Raw genomic sequence first — 12963 nt, 5'->3', positions numbered from 1 at the left:
TTACGTACTTAATTCTATTTTTTATAATGAAATGGTCTCAAAATAAAATTCAGCTCAATTCTTAAACCTAATCATTCAGTCTCTAATTTATAAATGTACATTCTTAAAACCTTAATAGGTTTCCAAAAAGAAAATCAAATCATTCCTCAACTTCAACCTCCTGCCCTTAATCCCAAATCTATATACAACTATAATAAAAAATAATAAAAAAATTATTTTTTTACTACTGGATAAAAAAAGAAATAAGCAGATGATCTGAATTGATAACGGTAATTACTTTGACTATAATTACAATATTACTTACTTACCAAAATCTTGAACATATGTACGTACACACATCTTGAAATCTCAAAAAATGATTCAAAACATAAATATATAGTTCTATTTTTTTTTTTTTAGTTTTATAAACACTATTTTTCTTTCAAGTCAAACAGATTTAGAATATAATAGAAAAAATATTAAAAATATTTAATCAAGAGGCTATTTATTACAATGTTGCAAATTAATTCAGTAAAAAAAATGAAAATAAAAATAAAAAAAAATTATTATTCAGAATATAACTCTCTTTGGAACTCAACATATAATAAGAAATAAATTATATTTAAAAAATTACCGATTTGAATTTCAAAAATAACATTTCTTTAACTGAAAATATTATAATTTAATGAAATTGATGTCGATATATAAAAATAAAATAAAAAGATTATAGCCAAGTTAATAAATGAAAATTACAAAGTAAATAATGCTAGGATCTAATTTTGTTTGTCTATTTTTCTAAGTTGTAAATTCAAAATAAATTTATTATCTATATGTATTTATTTAAAAATAATTTTTGGAAATTATATCCAATTAAATAATAAAATTTAATTTTTCTTTTTTCCTGTCTTAACCACAGGTACTGCCTAGAGGGCAGTCCAGCCCTATAAATTGTCACTTCCCCTCTCATTTTCAGACACCTCTTGTTAACCTTCAAACCCCTCATCCTAGGGTATAATCACTCAACTCAAACATCGTCAATTAAAGCTCAATCCGTTTGGCACCTTATAAACTGTCAAGCCTGGTCCGTCCAACACATTACATGCTTTAAGCCCGGTCCGTCCGGCAAAACCGATAAAACCAGTCTCTAAGCCAAGCCCGGTCCACCCGACAAACCCTTTAAGCCCACTCTCCAAGTGGCGCCCTCAAAATCCTACCATCCTAATCGATGATAGAACTTCGTGCGACCTGATCCTCATACAAATGAGGTACGAAGGCATACCTACGGATTTCAGCCTAGGTAGCGAGCCCCCAACCAAAGTGACCAGTCAGAATTTAGGAAAATGTGTCGCACGACCTAAAATCCTCGATAAACAAGGCTAGAGTCAAGCTGCCCTTTGAATTACGCCCTTTTTCCATTATTCATGCTCTTAATGCCTTGATTATAGTTGCCATGTATTATAAACATGTTCATGCATCGATAAAACTGACACTCATGCAAAACTATTTCTAATTTTTCAACTATGACCCAAACCATTGATTCATTCGAAAGAAGCTGAAAATCTAGTCCCTGAACACAATGATTCTAGGCTAGTGCATTTTATCCAAAAGGCAAATTGAGAATGGAGGCCAACACAGAGTTTTTTCCTAATCTTTTCCTCGAAAACAAAAACAAATCAAGGTGGCGACTCTATCACATCACACACCTGTCAAAGCGCTACAAAGAGCCAATTCGACACACTTAAGCACTAAACCGAGCTATATTTTGACTAATCAACAAACAAAAAAGGAACCGTAAGGAGTTCCTCCTAGTTTCCGTGACGAACCAACCAATGGGCCTATCTGGGTCATAATTGAAAAATTAGAAATAGGGGCCATCTTCCTTATAGTTGCCCTAGGTCGAGAAAGTTGCTCAGCCAATCCTATGCACCTCCATTCCTTATGGTAGGGTAAAGGGTTTAGCGTACCAATCATTCCATTTGATACGACATGGTCAAAGGACAAGTTATATTCCAACTCTAGCGGATGAGACCCTTAAACCAATCCACCAAAAGCATGTAATACCCCTAGAACCGATCTCTAGGATTATATGCACCCAATAATCATGAAACTGTTTTGGCATAACATTCATGCATTCAAGCATATCATGTTATGGACCAAGAAGTAACCCTAAGTGCTAACAAGTGGTCAACCCCAAACACCAACCAGTGGTTAACCCCAAAAGACCATCCACTGGTAAACCAAAGCACCAACCAATGGTCAAACCTAAGCACCAACCAGTGGTCAACCCAAATACCAAACCAATGCTCAACCCAAATACCAAACCAATGGTCAACCTAAATCCATGGTCAAGCTTAAAAACCAAACCCATGGTCAAGCCTAAACGTCATTCCGTAGTCAAATTAAACACAAAGCCTTACCCAAAGAGATTTACCCGAGTAAACACTCACTAAAAGCCTCAAACACTGACTTGAGTATCCCCATACTTAAAAGCCTTAAGCCGAATCTAACCACCCAAACTAGGGGCAATGCCCCGATCTAAGCCTCAAACACTGACTTGAGCATACTGGAATTACCAAAATGCCTCAAACACTGACCTGAGCACTATTGAATACTCCAAAGCCTTAAACCAGACCTAAGCACCTCAACTGGGGGCATTCCATCTGAATTAAGCCTCGAATACCGACCCGAGCATACCTAAGGCCCCTGAGACGAGCTTTGAAAAATAAAAAAATGTCAATTTCTGGCCAAAATAAAATGATTTTGGGATTGAAACAGCAGCAAGGCTCCTTTGGATCCTTGCCGATGCGTAGAGCTCGAAAAGTTGAGTGGATACAAAAAGAATTAACCTCAATCAGACACCCGAGTCAAAAGTTATGCCCTTTCAAAGTCTGGTTATTGTCTCATACCTTACCTAAGCACACCCAAAGCTTCAGGCCTGACCTGAGCATACCCAAAGCCTCAGGCTTGACCTAAGCACACCCAAAGCTTCAAAACTAACTTGAGCTACCAAAAAGCCTTAAACCCAAATTAAGCATCCAAATTAGGGGCAATGCCCAATCAAAGCCTCAACTACTGTTTTGAGCATTGCCTTCCATACTATCTAAGCTTCAAAACTGACTTGAGCTACCAAAAATCCTTAAACCCAAATTAAGCATCCAGATTAGGGGCAATGGCCAATCAAAGCCTCAACTACTGATTTGAGCAGTGCCTTCCATACTATCTAAGCTTCAAAATTGACTTGAGCTACTAAAAAGCCTTAAACCCGACCTAAGCATCCAAACTAGAGGCAATGCCCAATCAAAGCCTCAACTACTGATTTGAGCATTGCTTTTCACACCATCTAAGCTTCAAACACCAACTTGAGCTACTAAAAAGCCTTAAACCCGACTTCAGCACCTAAACCGGGGGCAATGCCCCGATTAAAGACTTAACTATTGATCTGGGCATTGCCTTCCAATTTCCAAGCCTGAAACCCCGACTTGAGCTACCAAGAAGCCTTAAACACTAGCTTAAGCATCTAAAATGGGGGCAATGCCCCGATCTAGCCTTAAATACCGTTTTGAGCATTGTCTTCCACATTTCTTAAACACTGACCTAAGGATCTCCAAATTACCAATAACCTTAAACCTGACATAGGCACCTTAAGCACCTAAATTGGGGACAAAGCCTTGATCCAAGCCTCAAACCCTGACCTGAGCAAACACCATCATACCTAAAGCCTTAAACACTGACTTAAGCTCCCTTAAAGCCTTAAATCCTAACTTAAGCACCTTAAAAGCCTTAAACCTGACCTAAGCACTTCTAAACACCTTCATAAGCTTAAACCCGACCCAAGCACCTCAACTGGAGCCATTCGCTCTGAAACCAAGCCTCAAACCTGATATGAACATACCAATTACCAAAAACCTCAAGTCCCGACCTGAGTACACCCAAAACCTCAAGCCTAAACTAAGTATCATAAAATGCCCCTTAAACACTGACCTGAGAAACATCCAATTGCCTAACCAAAGTGCATGCTTTTACCCTGACCAAAGCGAACATCAATCTTCCTTCATGTTCGACCCCATCGCCCTTATCCAGCTTACCCAAGAATGGTTAAATCCTTCCTGTTCGACCCAGACCGAACATTAATACAAATCCCATTCCCCAACATCAACCTAAGAGATAGAAAATGGCCTTGATTCTTTGAGAACCAGTATAACCAATCACTTTCCTTCAACCAAAAAGCCTAAAATTTGCCCCCTTATGTCACTATTAAGCTGAACTATGGTGAACTTACTCTCAAAAATATGTTCATTAATGTACGAGATACATAGGTAACCCAGCTTGTGGGTGCCGTCACAATAATAATAAAAATATATTTTGCCCCTTTCATGAAAATTCTAGATTTTCACTATGCCAACTAAAAAAAAAAAAATCAAAAGCTGAATTGAAAACCCGCAAAAAGCGGTCCATGTAAAAATAAATGTAGCTAAATTGAAAACTTGCAAGGGCAAGCAGCTTAGGCAAAATTAGAAAAGTCCACTAAGTCGAAAACCTAGAAGGGCGGCTTAGGCAAAAGTTACGACAACCTACTAAATTGAAACCCGCGAGGGCAGTTTAGGCAAAAATTAAGGCATAAAGTAGCAATCTCATAAAGGCTAAGCTAAGTGTCCTTTTCATAATATGTGTCAAAATGATTTCTCCCTTACATGTCTCTGGAGCGGTATGAATCATGAAAAAGAAAGTCACGAAAGCCCTATCATCTAGGCATTTTTCATCTACCCCTGTTATTACCTAGTATCAAGTGTTCATCCTTATATAGTATAGGAGAAAATATACAAAAAATAGGCTGAACCATCCACCTCCAGTCGAGATCCAAAAATTGGACATGGATCAAAGGGCAAAAGCCCAAAATCAAACCCAATGAGTCAAAATGCACTATAGGTCTGGGAAACCTATTTGCATCACCTTGGATGCATGTCTCTAGAGTCTCTTGAGTCACCTGAGCCCTTAAACATAATAGGGTCAAGAACTGGCTCTAATGTCGCCTGCGTCTACCCTCAATCCTCTGAGTCAGTCTTGCTCTATAGCTTCTCTCATGGTCTTTATACTCTGAAACCCAACCTTTTCCAAAATCTTGCAAAACCAGATGTTACACCAAAACCCATAAAACAAGCACCCACGTACAAACCTTCCTACCCATCAAATAGACCCAATTGTGACCATTCCAAAATTGACAGATCTAGTTGTACCTTCCTTCAACACCTAGCCTTTTCTAAAAACATGCCAACCGGATTAGAAACCTAAACCAGTTAGAATTAGTTACCTGAAGCAAAACCAAACCTTGCACTAGAACCCAGAAGATAAGCACCCATGTGCAAATCATTCACAGATTAGAGAAACCAGGATGTAACCATTTCCAAAATCAGACAAATCCAGCTGTCCCTTCCTTCAACACCTAGCCTTTTCCAAAAACATGCCAACCCAATTACAAACCTAAACCAATTCAGAATTGGTTACTTGAAGCAAAACCAGACCCTGCACTAGAACCCAGAAAATAAGCACCACATGCAAATGATTCACAGATCAGAAAACTAGGCTGTAACCATTCATAGATCAGACAGACTCAGCTGCGGCCACCTTCATGCCTAGCCTCACTTGAAGTAAAACCAGACCTTGCACTAGAGCATAGAAAACAAGCGCCCATGTGCAAACCTTCTTATCCACTAGAAAAACCTTGCTGTAATCATTCATAGGTCAAACAGATTCAGTTGTAGTCATTAGACAAACCTAGTTGTACCTATCTTAACTTTACATAGACCCATCCATACTTATTAAACATACTTAGATGTACCCACCTTCAACACCCTGACCTTCCTGAAAGCACACCAATCAAATCAGAAACCCAAGCTAGGTTAGAAATGGCTACTTGAGGCAAAACCAAATATTGCACCATAACCCATAAGACAAGCACACACGTGCAAAACTCCATATCCTTCAGACAGACCCAGCTGTACCCTTGAGACAAACCTAGCTGTACTCATCTGTACTCGTCAGAAATACTCAGCCTTATTCTTTAGATAAACCAGTTGTACCCATCCTAAAAGTAGACGAACTAGTTATACAAGTCCTAAGCCTCATCCCTGAGCTCCCTTTGCTAAAAACGACTCATACGTGTTAGACCAACCACTTAGCATACCAGCCTGACCTTAAGCAAAGCTAGACCTTAAAACCAAAAAACAAGCACGCATGTGCAAACCATTCTAAAATTGGACAGACTTAGTTGTACCCCTCTTCGACACCTAGGTAGTAAGAATACCAAATCAGATAGACCCCGCTATACCCACTGTAAACACTTAGCCTGTAGAAATTAAAGGAAAGAATATGTTTTATTTCTTTCAATTGTGTTATATTTTTCGACCTCTACTCCAATATATATATATATATATACAAAAAATTATTCCAATATAGGAAGTAATCTAAATAGGAATGAACCTAAACTAGGAAACATAATCTTTACACTAATTAGGAATAAACCTAAACTAGGAAACACAATATTTACTTTAATCACAAAGATTTCAACACTCTCCCTTAAGTTGGTGCATAAATATTACTCATGCCCAACTTGCAAACTAGAGGATGAAACAACTTACTATGCAAACCCTTTGTGAAAACATCAGCTAGTTGCTCTTTTGAAGCTATATATGAGACACTTATAAAACCTTCAACTACCTTCTCTTTTATAAAGTTACGATCAATCTCTATGTGCTTAGTTCGATCATGCTGGACTAGAATGTTCATAATACTGATGGCTGCTTTACTATCACAAAATAAAGATATATTTGTTGTTTCAACCAACTTTAACTCTTCCATTAATCTGCGTAACCCTAGAAGTTCATAGATTCCTTGTGCCATAGCTCTATATTCAGCTTCTGCACTGGACCTTCCAACAACAGCCTGCTTCTTGCTTCTCCATGTGACCAAGTTTCCTTCGACAAAAACACAATAACCTGAGGTTAATCTCCTATCATCAAGGGAACCAGCCCAATCCGCATCTGTATAGCCTGTTATTGTTAAATGGCCATGTTTAGAAAATAAAAGTCCTCTACCTGGAGCTGATTTTAAATATCTTAGAATCCGATGCACTGCCTAGGGTCATGCATGTACTGACTCACTAAACTTACAGCATAAGTAATATCTGGTTTAGTATGGGCAAGGTAAATCAATCTACCGACCAATCTCTAATATCTGCCAACATCAACTGAACTTCCCACTCCAACTTGAAGCTTATGATTGGCTTCAATAGGTGATTCTGTAGGTTTACATCCCAACATACCAGTTTCTTTAAGGAGATCAAGGATGTACTTTTTATGAGAAATAAAAATTCCTTTTTTTGACCTAGGAACTTCTATCCCAAGGAAATATCTCAACTTTCCTAAATCCTTAATCTTAAACTCCCTAGCTAACAAATTTCTCAAGTGAGTCATTTCTTCTTCAGTATTTCCAGTCATCACTATATCATCAACATAAACAATAAGCAATGTGATCTTATCTTCATATTGTTTAATGAACAAAGTATGATTAGCATCGCTTTGAATATACCTAAAAGAAAGCATAGCTTTACTGAACCTTTCGAACCATGCTCTTGGTGATTGTTTTAGTCCATATAATGACTTCTTCAGCTTGCAAACTTTTCCTCTGGTTTTGTCATCATCAAATCCAGGAGGAATCTCCATATACACCTCTTCTTTCAAATCACTATGTGGAAAAGCATTTTTAACATCAAATTGATGTAATTACCAATCAAGATTGACTGCACAAGACAATAAAATTCTGATTGTGTTCATCTTGGCTACAGGGGCAAATGTTTCCTGATAATCAACTCCATAGGTCTGACTGAATCCTCTGGCTACCAATCTAGCCTTGTACCTCTCACTTGAATCATCTGCCCTATGTTTAACTGTGAACACCCGTTTACATCCAACTGGCTTCTTTCCCGGTGGAGGAGTTACAAGATTCCATGTCTCATTTTTTGCCAAAGCTCTCATCTCCTAAACCATTTTAGCCTTCCATTTTGAGTCCTGTAATGCCTCTTTCCAATCCTGCGGTATAGAAACAGAAGAAACATACAAAACAAAGGCTCTATAGAAAGGGGACAAAGCACTATAGGAGATAAAATGGGAGATGGGATGTTTAGTGCATGTTCTAACTCCTTTTCTAAGAGTAATATGAATATTAAGGTCACTGTCAGAAGGACTGGAATCAAGATTAGGATCAAAATCAACATGAATTAAAGAAGACTTACCAAGGTCTTGTTCTTTAGTATCTTCAGGGACTGAAATTGGAGAGGACAGTTAATTAGAGGTCTCATGCTCCATGGTTGTATCTGTATTAGTCCGCCGTGTGTAGGTTTTCAAATCAGGTCTATCCAATCTTCCTAAAGATTTGGGTGGTTGCTCTCTCTTACTATCTATGTCTACAGGAATCTCACCCTGGAAAGAAATGTCATCCATCACCTCTTCCATCTGATATTTCTCCCCCTGAAGAGGTGACTGGGAAGGAAAATAAGATTCAAATTCCCGAAAGGTAACATCCATACTCACAAAGTATTTCCTAGAAGAAGGATGATAACACTTGTATCCTTTTTGAGCAGTAGAGTAACCAACAAACACACACTTCAAGGTTTTAGGATCTAATTTGCTTAGATCATTTTGATGAACAAAGCAAACACAACCAAAGACTTTAGGAGGTACAATATAAGAGATTTTTCCTTGAAGAACCTCTAATGGAGTTTTAAAATTTAAAGTACAAAGAGGCATACGATTGATAAGGTAAGCAGCAGTCAAAATAGCATCCCCCAATATGGTTTGGGAAGATTCATAATGAACATAAGGGACCTAGCTACTTCCAATAAATGCCTATTTTTCCTTTCCGCTACTCCATTTTGAGCACTAGTATTGACACAACTAGTCTGATGTACAATACCATTAGAATCTAAATAGGTACGAAAAACTGCATTCATGTATTCAATACCATTATCAGTTCTTAGGATTTTAACATGTGCATCAAATTGAGTACAAATCATTTTATGGAAGTTTTGAAAACACGAAAAAACTTCATTTTTGGTTTTCATTAAATAACCTAAGTCAATCTAGTGCAACAATCAATAAAGGTCACAAACCATCTATAAATAGAAAGAGAGACAATTTTAGTAGGACCCCAAACATCAGAATGAATAGTAGCAAAAGGAATCAAACTCTTATTATTAATTGGAGAATAAGAATGCCTGGTGTGTTTGGCAAGTTCACAAGCATCACATACTAATGAATTAAAATCACATTTAGCAAAGAAAGTGGGAAATAAACGTACTAAAACAGAAAAAGAGAGATGTCCTAATCTCCTATGCCATTGAATAACTTCATGGGAATGATTTCTAGAAGTTTCTAACAAAGCTTGACTGGTGCCCGAATTTGAAAAACGACAAACGTCATCCAATAGATACAATCCATCACACAAGCTACCACTACCAATCATTCTCCCTGTATTCAGTTCCAGAAATATACAATGAGTAGGGTAAAAAGTTACTTTGCAATTAAGCGCTTTTGTGATTAAGCTAACAGATAACATATTAATAGGAAATCTAGGGACATGAAGAACAGGGGAGAGTTTAATATTGAAAGTACAGTCAATAGAACCTATGCCATCAATTGGTACTAAGGAGCCATCTGCAATGCGGATTTTGTCTGTGCCTTGATACTTAGAATATGTGGCGAAATGTTTTATAGAGCCTGTTGTATGTTTATTTGCTCCTGAATCTATAACCCAAGAGGGTTTTGCAATTTTTGCAAGAAAGTTAAGGTAAGCATTACCTGAATTAACAAAATTAGAGGCTGCAGTCTGAGTTGAGGACGAATCAAACTATGCAACAATCATTTCAGGGACTGAATCTCCTTATCAGAAAAGCTTACATCAGTTGATGGTGCCTCAGATAAAGCTCCACTATCAGATATGTGTGCCTGTGGTCTAGAAGAACTGACCCGCTTTCCTCCGTGTCCTTTAGTTGGGCGTCCATGTAATTTCTAGCAAAACTCCTTAGTGTGCCTGTTCTTACCGCAATAGTCACAAAATAATTGATCTTTATTTGAAGAACTACTCTTTGCAGCTTGGATATGTTCTCTTGCAGAATTAGCAATCAACCTTGCTTTGTCAATGGTAGATCTATGAACCATAGCATTCCTCCTAGTCTCCTCTTGCTGTACAAATGAGTATGCTTATCGTAAGGATGGAAAAGGATCTCGTCCAAGAACTTGGACTCGAATCTGATCATACTCGTTATTTAGCCAGCCATAAAATCATACACACGTTCTACTTCAATCAACTTCTGAACTTGAGTCGCATCATCAGTGGAAAGTCTTGATAATAATCCAGTTCCTGTCATAACCCACTAAGTTCAGCAAAATACTGAGCAATAGTCAGATCTTCCTACTTGGTTTCATGAACTTTCTATCGTAATTCATACCTCTGATCATAGTTTCTAGTCTGTGAATATGTCTGTAAAGCAGCATCCCATATCTTCTTAGTTGTATCAAGAAGCAAATATCCTCGAAAAATAGTTGGCAGCATGGAATTTATTAACCAAGACATAATAAGAGAATTCTTGGATTTCCACTTGTTAAAGGCCAGATCTGTCGAAACTGGTTTAGTTGCTCCACCATCAAGGTATCCCTGCAAACCTCTAGCTTCAATGAATAATAAACAAGACCGAGACCAAGCCAGGTAGTTTGTTCCATCTAACTTCATCGGAGTAATCTGATGTGAGGGGCTTTCTAAGTGAAAAACATATCTACCTTCTTTCTGTCAACGATATCTTAAAAAAAAAAATTTAAACGGCAGCAGTGGTAAAAAAGGCAGCAGCAGTGGTGGAAAGGAAAAAATTCCAAAAAAGGCAAAACTAGTGCTGAAGAACCAGTGGGTTTGAGTCGCCACACTGAGTCGAGGTCGCCGGAACAAATCGTCGATGGAGCTCACAGGAAACAATCGCACGCACCGGCATGTGAAGAACAGTGAGAATCTTTTGGAGGCGCGTGTGCACACGAGCGTGTTCGGACGGCGACGCGGTTTGGACAAAGTGCCCATCAACGGTTTGTTCTTCCTTCTGAGATGGGCGGTGACGACCAACTCCCACTTCTGGCGGTACTGTGTGTATCTTAGACCACTTTGCAAACTAAAACCTTTGCCGAAAAATTCACGGCGATGGCTCTGATACATGTAGAAATTAAATGAAAGAATATGTTTTATTTCTTTCAATTGTGTTATATTTTTCAACCTCTACTCCACTATATATATACAAAAAATTGTTCCAATATAGGAAGTAATCTAAATAGAAATAAACCTAAACTAGGAAACACAATATTTACTTTAATCACAAAGATTTCAACCTAGCCTTTTTGTTGAAATCTTTGTAATTAAAGTCAATATTGTCTTTCCTAGTTTAGGTTTATTGTCTTTCCTAATTTAGGTTTATTCCTATTTAGATTTCTTCCTATATTGGAACAATCTTGTGTATATATATAGTGGTGTAGAGATTGAAAATATAACACACAATAAAAAAGAAATTCGAAATATTCTTTCAACATGGTATCAGAGCTATTGCCGTGAATTTTTCGGCAACGGTTTCGGTTTGAAACAGGATTGAGATATACACAGTGCCGCTGGAGTTAGGAGTTGGCCGTCACCGCCCAGCTTAGAAGGAAGAGGGACCACCGATCGGCCCTCCGTCCAAGCCGCGTCGCCGTCCGACCATGCGCGTGTGGACACGCGCCGCCAGAAGTTTTCGGTCGTTCTTCACGCGCCGGCGCGTGCGGCTGTTTTCAGCAAGCTCTGTCGACGTTTCTTGTTCTGGCGGCCTCGATTTGTTGTGGCGTTGTTCCCTTGCTGTTCTTCAGCACCAGTTTGCTTTTTTGCAATTTTTTCTTTTTTTGGTTTATTTCTGCCGCTGTTAGTTCTTCGCCACTGCCGCTTAAAATTTTTTTTCTAACAATATGGCTGACGGAAAAAAGGTAGATATGGGTTTTCACTCAGAGAGCCTCTCTCTTCAGATTAGTCCGGTGAAGTTAGATGGAACAAACTACCTGGCTTGGTCTCGATCTTGCTTATTATTCATTGAAGCAAGAGGTTTGCAGGGATACCTTGATGGTGGCGCAACTAAACCAGTTTCGACAGATCCAGGCTTTAACAAATGGAAATCCGAGAATTCTCTTATTATGTCTTGGTTAATAAATTCCATGCAGCCAACTATTTCCCGAGGCTATTTGCTTCTTGATACAGCTAAGAAGATATGGGATGCTGCTTCACAGACATATTCGCAAACTGGAAACTATGCTCAGAGGTATGAATTGCGACAGAAAGTTCATGAAACCAAACAGGGAGATCTGACTATCACTCAGTATTTTGCTGAACTTAGTGGGTTATGGCAAGAACTGGATTATTACCAAGACTTTCAAGCTAAATGTACTAATGATGCGACTCAAGTTCAGAAGTTGATTGAAGTAGAACGTGTGTTTGATTTTCTGGCTGGCCTAAACAACGAGTATGATCAGATTCGAGTCCAAGTTCTTGGACGAGATCCTTTTCCATCCTTGCGACAAGCATATTCTTTTGTACAGCAAGAGGAGACTCGGAGGAATGCAATGGTTCACAGATCTACAATTGATAAAGCAGGGTTGATTGCTAATTCTTCAAGTGAACATATACAGGCTGCCAAGAACGGTTCTTCAGACAGAGATCAATTATTTTGTGACTATTGTGGTAAGAGCAGGCATACTAAGGAGTTCTGCTGGAAATTACATGGACGCCCAACTAAAGGGCGTGGAGGAAAGTGGGTCAGTTCTTCTAGACTGCAGGCACACATATCTGATGGTGGAGCTTTATGTGAGGAAACATATACTACTGGTAGCTTTTCTGATAAGGAAATTCAGTCCCTGAAACGATTGTTATCACAGC

The sequence above is a fragment of the Jatropha curcas genome, chromosome 2 (assembly GCF_041381405.1).
Source record: "Jatropha curcas cultivar XTBG-Jc1 chromosome 2, XTBG_Jcur_1.0, whole genome shotgun sequence".
Lineage (NCBI taxonomy): Eukaryota > Viridiplantae > Streptophyta > Magnoliopsida > Malpighiales > Euphorbiaceae > Jatropha > Jatropha curcas.
The sequence above is the reverse complement of the archived record's forward strand: the minus strand, read 5'-3'. Positions refer to the sequence as shown.